Source organism: Heloderma suspectum, chromosome 3 (genome assembly GCF_057233095.1).
Source record: "Heloderma suspectum isolate Gila_16-S chromosome 3, 16-S_ref, whole genome shotgun sequence".
NCBI classification, from domain to species: Eukaryota; Metazoa; Chordata; class Lepidosauria; order Squamata; family Helodermatidae; genus Heloderma; species Heloderma suspectum.
The window spans coordinates 54,623,963-54,635,746 of NC_139460.1; positions in this window are offsets into that span (position 1 = coordinate 54,623,963).

Genomic DNA, 11,784 nt, shown 5'->3' on the forward strand with positions numbered 1-11,784 from the left:
TCATTTAAGAAGGCCTTCTTGTCTCTCCTTGCTATTCTCTGGAACTCTGCATTCAGTTGGATATATCTTCCCCTTTCTCCCTTGCTTTTCGCTTCCCTTCTTTCCTCAGCTACTTGTAAAGCCTCCTCAGACAGCCACTTTGCTTTCTTGCATTTCTTTTTCTTTGGGATGGATTGAGTTGCTGCCTCCTGAACAATGTGACGAACCTCTGTCCATAGTTCCTCAGGCACTCTGTCTATCAGGTCTAATCCCTGAAATCTATTCATCACCTCCACTGTATATTCATAAGGGATATGATTTAGGTCATACCTGAATGGTTTAGTGGTTTTCCCTACGTTCTTCAATTTCAGCCGAAATTTTGCAAGAAGCAGCTCATGATCTGAGCCACAGTCAACTCCAGGTCTTGTTTTTACTGAGTGTATAGAGCTTCTCCATCTTTGGCTGCAAAGTACATAATCTGATTTCAATATTGACCATCTGGTGATGTCCATGTGTAGAGTCGCCTCTTGTGCTGTTGGAAAAGAGTGTTTGCTATGATCAGCGTGTTCTCTTGGCAAAACTCTATTAGCCTTTGTCCTGCTTCATTTTGTACACCAAGGCCATGCCTGCCTGTTATCCCAGTGATTTCTTGACTTCCTCCTTTAGCGTTCCAATCCCCTATGATGAAGAGGACATCTTTTTTTGGTGTTAGTTCTAGAAGGTGTTGTAGGTCTTCATAGAACAGATCAACCTCAGCCTCAGTGGTTGGGGCATAGACTTGAATTACTGTGATGTTGAATGGTTTGCCTTGGATTCATACTGAGATCATTCTATCATTTTTGAGATTGTACCCCAGTACTGCTTTTCCCACCCTTTTATTGACTATGAGTGCTACTCCATTTCTTCTAAGGGATTCTTGCCCACAGTAGTAGATATAATGGTCACCTGAATTAAATTCATCCATGCCTGTCCGTTTTAGTTCACTGATTCCCAAGATGTCGAAGTTCAATCTTGCCATCTCATGTTTGACCACCTCCAGCTTACCTTGATTTGTTGATCTGACATTCCAGGTTCCTAAACAATATTGTTCTTTACAGCATTGGATTTTCTTTTCACCACCAGACACATCCACAGCTGAGTGTCCTTTCGGCTTTGGCCCAGCCATTTCACTCTTTCTGGCACTACTTGGAAATTCCCTCTGCTCTTCCCCAGTAGTATATTGGACACCTTCCGACCTGAGGGGCTCATCTTCCGGCGTCATCTCTTTTAGCCTTGTGATACGTTCCATGGGGTTTTCTTGGCAAGAATACTGGAGTGGGTTGCCATTTCCTCCTCCAGTGGACCACATTTTGTCAAAACTCTCTGCCATGACCTGTCCGTCTTGGGTGGCCCTGCACGGCATAACTTATGGGTTCACTGAGTTACGCAAGCCCCTTCGCCACAACAAGGCAGTGATCCATGAAGGGGAAAATAATGGGATTAAGTCACTCTAAACAATGGATCCCTTTCAGGAATTAAGGAACTTCTGAATTCACTAGTAAATTGTGTTCACAATTCAGTCCTATCCATGTCTACTTGGAAGTAAGTCTCACTGACTTCAGTTGGACATACTCCCCAGTGTGAGCATAGGATTGCAGCTTTAGAATCCCAGCCTTTTGCATCCATCCTCAGGCTATCTGAGAAGCAGACAGGCTGTGAACATATATTATTCTATAGAGGTGTTTGATATCCCATATGGATGGAATCCAATTTTATTTTCTGACCATACACAAACAAAATGTTTTTACAAAATTCTTGTAAGAAACAAACATACTCTGCAATCCTACACAAGACTACTCATAAGCAAGCATTGAGTTCAATGGGACTTACTCCCAGGTAAGTCAGTTTGCAGCTTCAACATTCACAAAATGAGGAAGGATGTTTCAATGGAATAGCTTTGCTATTCTTTGCCTCTTTTGCTGTTAAAAGCAATCTAGCTAGAAGTGTAGTCCTATATATATGTAATGGAAGAGCATGTACATGTAACAGCATGCCCATATCTAAAACAGGTTGCTGGTACTGGTGCAAATGTCTGATGCCCATATTAATTATCTGCTCTCCCATCAGAAGACTAAAATGGAAACCCTGAACACTTTCCCATGCAGTCTGGAATCTGGTTATCATGTACCTTCAGCTCACCATTTTCTGATGCATTTGGATGATACTGTATCTCTCCCACCACACAACTGGTCCTGCTTTGACCATTTTACTTTATTATTTCTCCATTTTAATTAAGATTTCAGACATATACTCACTTGAATGTGGCAGCCAGGCCCAGATAATTCCATTGGCCTTTCAGTGACAACGTTGATTATGTGACAGCAGCACCAATGCCTTTGCAAAATTAGATTGCAGCTAAGAGTTTCCACTGACACCATAATCCTTAGCCAATGCCAGATACTCTCCAGATCCTTTCTATTAAAAGACATGACTGAATTTTAGTTGATTTGATTTTTTTAAAACTTTGTCATTTAACATATTGTGTAAAGGGCTTTCCATGTTCACTCAAGCTCCAAACTCTATAATGTAATAACATTAACCCAGTATTTTTAAAAACAACAACAACACAGTTATTAAGGTAGAAAGCCAGCAGGGATGTGGGGGCTATCCTGTGTATTACACTGAGTGCCACATGTATGACTATCTGCTATCTGTTATCTGTGTGCTTGGGGTAATGAGCACATGTGTGCTTGGGGTAATGAAATAAGTACATTCCCTTGGAGCCAAGGTGGCTAACCAGGAGAGGCAGAGAGGCTGGTGAACGAGACCTCTGGAGACCTAATAGCAGTGTCCCAATCCCACTGTGACAGCTCTTCTTCTGAGCCTTCTTCTGGGGAAGGAGGGTGTCATTCCGAGGAAGAGGGAAATGATTCCTTGGAAGGGACCCATTCCTCAGAAGAAAAATATCCTCTTGCTCCGAGAATGCGCCTCTGGGGGGTGGGGGGCTTGTGGTAGTGGGAGATTCAATCATTAGACACATAGCTGGGTTTGGGATGGGCATGGTAAATTGCCTGCCTGGTGTGAAGGTTGCAATATCACATGCTGTCTAGGGGTGAAGAGTCTCAGAGCATCTCTGCAGCAGCCTAAAATCCTGCATTTAGAACGGGGCTTTCTGCTTCTGTTTTAAATGCAGGATCACAATGGACTCCCTTTTCATGTGGCTTCCTTTTCTCCCTCCCCTTTCCCCCCTCCTCCTCCCCCTTATCTGAGTCTTCCAAATGTTTCATTGATCTAGCTCCTCTTCTTGCAGCTTTTTCATGGAGGGGACTCAAGCGGAAAACAAGTAGGAGTAATTTGATAGCTCATTATCTGTGATCTATTTAAAAATGGAACACAGGCCATTTAGTGCAGGAGGTGCCCTGGAGGTTCACGACGTCATCTAAAGGGCCTGCAAACTTCTGTGAGTGAGCAATCTCAATAGCAGGATAAAAGTTCTATGTGAAGGAGCACTCAACATGTGGATGAGACAGTGGTGTCTGTAGGAGGGATTCAGATTTGTCAGACACTAGGAAACATTTGGGGAAAATCTGGGCATGTCGGGGCAAGGCAGGCCCTGTAAAAGAGAGACAGGTTCCACTTGAACCAGAATGGAACCAGACTGCTAGTGCTAAACTTAAGGGTGGCAGAGCAGCTTTTAAACTAAACCCTGGAAAAAAGTCGAGAGGAGCTGCAAAGCATCTGGTTCGGGTTAAATCATCCCAAAAGGATGAAGATGGAAATGTTTTTGATCGCCCAAATGAAGAAGGGGAGGAAATAGGCCAGGAGTACATCGTAGAACATAATAGCCAATCAAAGGGGCCAAAGTTCCGTAACAAAAGATGCACACGGCAGAGGCACCTAGGGAGGGACACCGTGTATAGGTGTTTCTATGCAAATGCTAGAAGCCTCCAAGCCAAAATGGGAGAGTTGGCATGCTTGGTTTTAAAGGAGAACTTGGATATAATGGGCATTACAGAAACCTGGTGAAATGGAGAGAACCAGTGGTATACAGTCATCTCTGGATATAAACTCTATAGGAAGGACAGGGAGAGGCATACTGGGGGATGGGCTGCCCTGTATGTCAAAGAGGGCATAGTGTCAAGCAGACTGGAACACCTAAAAGGGGTAGTTTCTTCCACAGAAGTGCTGTGGGTGACAATACCAGGCTCCTAAAATTACTGGAAAGGAACGTGCTATCGTCTCCCAGACCAGAATGTTCAGAGTGACCTTGAGATGGAAAATGAAATCAGGGAGGCCTCCAAACAAGGAAGTGTTGTAATAATGGGTGACTTCAATTATGCCCACATTGACTGGGTAAATGCGTGTTCCAGTCATGACAAAGAGGTTAAGTTTCTCGATGCCCTAAATGACTGTGCCTGAGAACAGTTGCTCATGGAATCAACCAGAGGGGAGGTGCCCAGGGATTTAATCCCAAGTGGTGCCACTCAGGACCTAGTACAAGATGTGGATGTTGTTGAACCAATCAGAAGCAGTGATCACAGTGCTATCAGATTTAATACATAGTTGTCAAATTACTGAAAATTGTCAAAGAAGTCCAGCACAATCATGTTTGACTTCAAAAGAGGAAATTTCTCTTAAGATGAGGAAACAAGTAAAAAGGACATTGAAAGGGGGAGCCAAGAAAGTTAAGTCTAGGGATGGGGGAGAATTTCTCCCCGAAACTTTGGGGGGTCGAGTGCCAACGTGTTCGGCCCCCCGAAGTAGTTTCGGGGAGAAATTCTCCGCACCCCCCCCCCGCACCCCCCCCAGGACGGGACTTACCTTTCCCGAATGTCCCTCCCGGCGGCAGGTCCCGGCGGCAGTTCGTCAGGTCTTCGACAGGGGCAAAGGCGGCAGCCGGTCTTTCGACCGGCTGCCGCCGCCGCCATTCCAATAAAAGTAAAAAAAAAAAAAAATGCCCCTGTGATAGGCTACGTGACGATTAACGTAGCCTATCACGGCTAGATTTGCAAAGTCAGCCATGATAGGCTACGTAAATCGTCACATAGTCTATCACGGGTGACTTAAAAAAAAAAAAAAGCACGTACGGCTAATGGCGGCCCCCATAGGGAGCCGCCATTCACGTTCCTTATTTGGTCGCTGTAGTCTACGTAAAGATTACGTAGACTACGGCAAAAATAAGGGCAACGCTATTTGCATTGCCCTTATTTTCGCCGTAGTCTACGTAAAGATTTACATAGACTACAGCGACCAAATAAGGAACGCGAATGGCGGCTCCCTATGGGGGCCGCCATTTGCGTACGCGCTTTTTTTTTTAAAGTCACCCGTGATAGGCTACGTGACGATTAACGTAGCCTATCACGGCTGACTTTGCAGATCTAGCTGTGATAGGCTACGTTAATCGTCACATAGCCTATCACGGGGGCATTTTTTTTTTAACTTTTTATTTCGCGGCCGGGCGAGGCGAGGCACCTCCTCCCCGGCCTGAATTTCGGCCGGGCGAGGCGGGAAGCCTCCCCCCCGGCCTGAATTTCGGCCGGGCGAGGCGGGAAGCCTCCCCCCCCGGCCTGAACTTCGGGGGGAGCAGCGAAGCGCCTCCCCCCCACCGCGAACAAGCTGCGAGACCAGGTAAGTGGCTTTCGTGCACCCCTAGTTAAGTCCCTTCAAAATGCTTGGAGGTTAATTAGAACCCCAATATTAGAAGCTCAGCTAGAATGTATACTACAGGTTAGGAAAAGTAGTACCAAGTCCAAGAAACCACCAGCATGGTTAACAAGTAGTAACAAGGAAACTTTTAATAGGGATGTCAGAGAATTCCTCCATGGACTCCAGTGAGCAGTCCCCTGGAATCCGTGGCAGAACAGCTTCCCCCCCCCCGCCACCTCGCAGTATCCCCTCGGGACGGAGCTTACCTGGCGGCAGATGCGGGGGCAGCGGCTCCGGCGGCGACAGTGGCTCTGGCTGGTCTTCCGGCCGGCTGATGCCAGGCTGCTGTGGCCACAAATGGTGGCCATTGTAGAGGCCGCCATTTGCGTCCTTGCAGTCAGCCGTGATAGGCTACGTAAGTATTTACATAGCCTATCACAGCAAAGAGCAAGGACGCAAATGGTGTCATTTGTGGCTGCAGCAGCCTGGCCACAACTCCAGCTGTGGCCAGCCCCGGCCGGCAGATCCATGGAGCTGCCGCAGAGTGGAGCCGGCCGGGGAGGATTCCAGGGGAGGGACAGAGCGCCTCTCCCCCACCGCGGATTGCCTGGCGCAGAGCCAGGTAAGACTTTCGTACATCCCTAACTTTTAGAGAAAAGGATTCCTGCAGAAAATTGAAGTTTTGCTCAAATGAAGCAAGCACAAAGGAGATGCAAGCAGATAATAAGAGACGCAAAAAAAACATGTTGAGGGGCATATAGTTAACATCAATGCAAACAATAAATAATTCTTTAAATATATCAGAAGCAGGAAACCAGCTAGGGAGGCCGTTAGGTCACTGGATGACAACAGCGTAAAAAGAGTATTAAAAGAGAATAAGGAGATTGCAGTGAAGTTGACTGAATTCCATTCTTTTGTCTTCATTATAGGACAGATACCTGTGCCTGAACTGATATCTCAGGAAGGGAGTCTGAGGAACTGAGGCAAATAGTAGTGACAAAAAATAAAGTTCTCAACTTTCTGATAAATTGACAGTCAATGACCCAGCCCAAATGGTATCCATCCTAGAATTCTTAACATATCCCCTGATATCAGCCTCCGTACTAGAAGACTAGAAAATGGCTAATGTAATACCAATTTCTAAAAAGGGATCCAGGGGCAATCTGGGAAATGACAGGCCAGCTTAACATCTGTTCTGGGTATACTGTTTGAAAGATAAAATTAGTAAGCACATAGAAGAAAAAGAATCAGCATGGCTTCCATAAATGTAAGTCCTGTCTCACTAACCTTTTAGAGTTCTTTGAGAGTGTCAATAAACATGTGTACAGAGAGGTGATTTGGTAGATACTGTTAAAAGCCTTTTGGATGGCCAAATAAACAAAGTCCCTCACCAAGACTCCTGTGTAAATTTAGCAGTCAGGGAATAAGAGGAGTGGTCTACTTGCGGATCAGTAAGTGGTTAAAGAACAGAAAGCACTAAGAATAAATGGTAAATTCTCCCAACGGAAGGCTGGGATCCCACAGGGATCTTTATTGCAGTGAATTGAATTCTTTTTAACTTGTTCATAAATTATCTGGAATTTGGAGTGATCAGTGAGGTGGCCAAGTTTGCTGATGATGCCAAAATATTTAGAGTGGTTAAAACAAAACGGGATTGCAAAGACCTCCGAAATGATCGTTCCAGACTGGGCAAATGGGCATCAAACTGGCAAATGTGGTTCAATGTAAGTAAGTGTAAAGTGATACATGGGGGTAAAAATCCCAACTTTTATGTATATGTTGATGAGATCTGAGCTAGGGGTGACTGGCCAAGAAAGAGATCTTGGGGTTGTGGTGGACAGCTCGATGAAAATGTCAACCCTGTGTGCAGCTGCTGTAAAAAAAGGCAAATTACATGTTAGGCATAATTAGGAATGGAATTGAAAATAAAACTGCCAGTATTATGCTGCTCTTATACAAATCTATGGTGCAACCACACTTGGAATACTGCATGCAGCTGTGTCACAAAAAAAAGTATAACAGAGTTTTTTAAAGTATAAGAAAGTACAAATAAAATGATCAAGGGGCTGGAGCACCTCCCCTATGAGGACAGGTTACAATGTCTGGGTCTTTTTAGCTTAGAAAAAAAGCAAGTAAGGCCTGAGGTATACAAAATTATGCATGGTTTTGAGAAAGTGGATAGGGAAACATTTTTCTCTGGCTTTGTTCACACAGAGCTTTTATCCTGCAATTGAGATTGCTCTATCATGGAAGTTTGCAGGCTCATTGCATGGTGCTGTGAACCTCCAAGGCGTCTCCTGCACTAAATGCCCTGTTTTTAAATATATCACATATAATGAGCTATCAAATTACCCTGATGTGTTCCGCTTGAGTTCCCCGCCCCCCTCCGTGAAAAGAGGAAAAGCAGCAAGAAGTTGAATGAGATCAATGAAAGATAATGGAAGACTCAGATACGGGGAGAAGGAGGCAGAAATGGGAGGGGGGAAAGGAAGCAAGTGAAAAGGGGAGTCGTCTGATCCTGCATTTAAAAAGGAAGCAGAAAGCCCCATTTTAAATGCAGGATTTTAAGTTTGTGTAGAGATGCCCCCTGTCTCTCATAATACTAGAACCTGGGGTCATTCCATGAAGCTGATTAGTGGGAGATCCAGGACAGATAAAAAGAAGTCCTTCTTCACACAACGCATAGTTGAACCATGGAATTCACTACCACAAGATGTAGCGATGGCCACCAACTTGGGTGGCTTTAAAAGGGGATTGGACACTAAGGCTATCAATGGCTACTACAATGCGAACCAGTTCATTGTAAGGGGAAGAAGACTTTGATATGTTCCTCCTCCTTGGGACAAAGCATTTTAGCATACCAAATACAGCACATTGGATTACATACTGTTATAATGACCCAGGAACACAACATCTCTGTTCAGCCCATTTCAATTTGTAATGACAAAACCAAATTATAGCAGCACTTAATTTAAGAGACAGGGAGAACAATATCACTATCTTAAAGCCTATGAGTCACAACCTCAACAGCTGCAAATTAGGATGAAGCTTTCAGTCAATAATTTGATCCTAAATGGTTTAGGAAATCAGCTCCAATTGAGCATCAAATCATGCTAGGGATTTTTAGATTAAAAATAAATCCTTTGCGTGCATAAAGTGAGTGTGTAGCTTCCCTACCCCTCCAATATCTTAGCATTAACAGGGACAATATTCTAAAATAGAGTTCAAATCCCTCCCCCCCCCCAAGACTGAAGAGATGTGCTTTTCATTTTGAAATTACAGAACAAGCTTTTCTGTAAACAAATCCTTCTTCAAATGTGGCCTGATAGCTAGCATGGTAAACAAAACGTTATGCACTCATTCTATTTACAGCAAATCTCAGTAGGTTTAAAGGATTTTTGGATTCATCTCTCCAAATTAACACACATTCTGATTAGAAAAGCCACATTATGGCAAGATGCATCTTGCATTACAAGGGAACTTTCTAAAAGAGGTGGTGGGGGCGGGGGAAGAGGAGAGCATAGCTTCTCTTCACTGAGTTGTCATCTCAAACTCTGGTAATTAATATGTCAATTGTGACAGCTTAAAACCAGGAGTTTAACACTTTTGACACATCCCGGAGTTTAAACATAACAACTTTACCATCATTATTGATATGATTAATGTAAAGCTATTTGGTTTAGATGGGAAGGAATGGAAGCAAATCAAACTTAGCATTTTGCTCCATTTACATTCAGGTTGGTAGGAAAATGTATACAACTGCCAATCCAGATTGGGGTTATAGGTTCATAGGAGCAGGCATCTCTGTGCGCACCATGAGCTGAAGGAGAAATCCTGCACACCGGTAGGGAAGGCTGGAGTTTGACAGAATAGAGGTTGCCTTTTCCATACAGGGTATGGTAAGTAAATAGAGAAACTCTCTCTCTGTCTCTCTCTCACTCTCATAATATTATAACTCAGGGTCATCCAGTATAATCAACTAGCTGGCCGTAGATGAAGACCACAAAAAATCCATCATCATCATCTTACAATGCACAATTACCCTGAGGAAGCTCAGTGGTAGAGCAAATGCTTTGCATGCAAAAGATCCCAGGTTCAGTCCTCCACATGGCTTGAAATATTTGTCTCTGAAATCCTGGAAAGCCGCTGCCAGTCCGTGCAGACATTGTTGAACTAGATGGACTGGTTTCTGCCACAATATGAAGCGGTTCCCCACATTCCAAACTTATGTAAATTGCTGCCTCGAGGTGTGGTGTGGTAGCCACTGGTTTAGATGGCTTTAAAAGGATTAGACAAATTCACAGAGCATAAGTCCATCAGCATCTATTAGTCAATAAACAGAACCTCCATGCTTCTGACTGAGAATTACAGTGGGGGGACTATGGGGGAGGGCTGTAGCCTCAATTCACTGCTTGTGGGCTTTCTGGAAGCATCTGACCAGCCACCCCTGGAAACATAATGCTGAATGCTGGGTCTGATTTTCATTTATTTATGTTATTTATAAGTTTTCAGGGTAAGCTGTTCCAAAGCAGCGTACCATCCAGCAGCGCCCTTCTTTTGGGTGTGGGTGGAGAGCTGATGCTTGGTGCAAGAGTAGGGATGTTAAGAAGGTAATCCAATGACCGTTCTCTCCCATTCATTTTAGTATGTCCTTACTAAGTACACAAGCCAAATGTCCCTATTTTCACCTGTGAAAAGCTGGAGCTCGTGCAGCAGCGAAACATGGGATTCTTCTTTTATAAATTCCTTTTGGATATTTACTTGCTTCTAAATGGTTAAAATACAAGCTGGGCTGGGCTGATCTCCCATTTAGTCTACCATCTGTTTGATCGACCTGTGTGAAAATCTTTCTGCAATTGGCTTGCTTCCTTTTCCAGGATGAAAAGAAAATCTAAGAGGTTCACTTCTCTGCACTAGCTGCACCTCTTGCCCATCATTAAATTTCCTGTATCAAAACTTGAAAAGCCTATAAATATTTTTCTCTGGGCTCCTATATTTAGGATTTTTTATTATTATTATATTCACACACGGAGTAATTCTTTCCTTCCCACCCTGCCCCACCCTCATAATTTGTCTTGTTCTACATTGATCACCAATTTGTTTCACTCTTTCCGTGTAATGGTCAAAGACTGTTAATTACAGCGTCTGGGGCTTTCCTCCCCTGCCCCCATGTGATTGGCACAGGCAATTAGGCTCCAAGGGAGGACACATGATGTGCAAGATGTACACAGATAAAAGCTCCCAATTACGGAAGGCACAGGGAAAAAGCACAGGTGGCGGGACAGAGAACGAGCACACGTCTGGCAGGAATGACAGCGTTACAGCAGCACAGACAGAGAGCTGCGCAACCAAAATTAATCACATTCACTGGAGAATACTGAAAGGAAATTGGGCTGCCAGCACTTCATTCCCACAGTGGATCAATAGCACAAAAATAATCACAAGCCAAAGAGCATGAGATTACATTTAAAATGGGTAGAATAGAAAAAGAACTCCCAAGGATGCCCAAAGTATGGGAAATCTCTCAGTGTTTCTACAACTCTTGGTCATTGGGGTGGGGTGTCACATGTCTTGTGGCACATACACTGGCCTAAAGATACCAGTCTCTGATCAGCCAGTGATTCCTGGAGAAACACAATTTGGATATGTGTGTGCTGTGTTTCTCTCTAGACTTGCCAGAACTACTGATCCCCACCTCCACCTCAAAGACAGGACTACTACCCGTTCAGCCTTTGATGGACCGATCCAGTTCCTTACTGCAGTTGCCCAGTTCCTTTTGTGTGTTTAACACAAAGATGAAAACCAATCCAGGAATCAGTTCACAACACACACACAGACTTGTGCAGGAATTCATGGTTTTACAGTTAGCGTGTATTATGTTCACAATTGACACTGAGCCAATGTAGACATTATAAGCAGCTGCCCTTGTCATGTAAATAACTACTCAGTGAAATGATCTACCCACAAAAGCTTTGTATGTAGCACATGGAATGTGACTCAAAAAAGATTGCAACTCCGTGATTTGATCATTTCCATCTTGCTGCTCTGTTTTGTCCCTTTCCTATATTAAAGATTAATATCTCATATTTCCTAATGTATCTCATCCCACACTATGTCTGTCTTGCTGCCCTACATCCCAGAACACAGGGAGTAAGAGTCTTGCAAGTTCTCCTCTTTGTT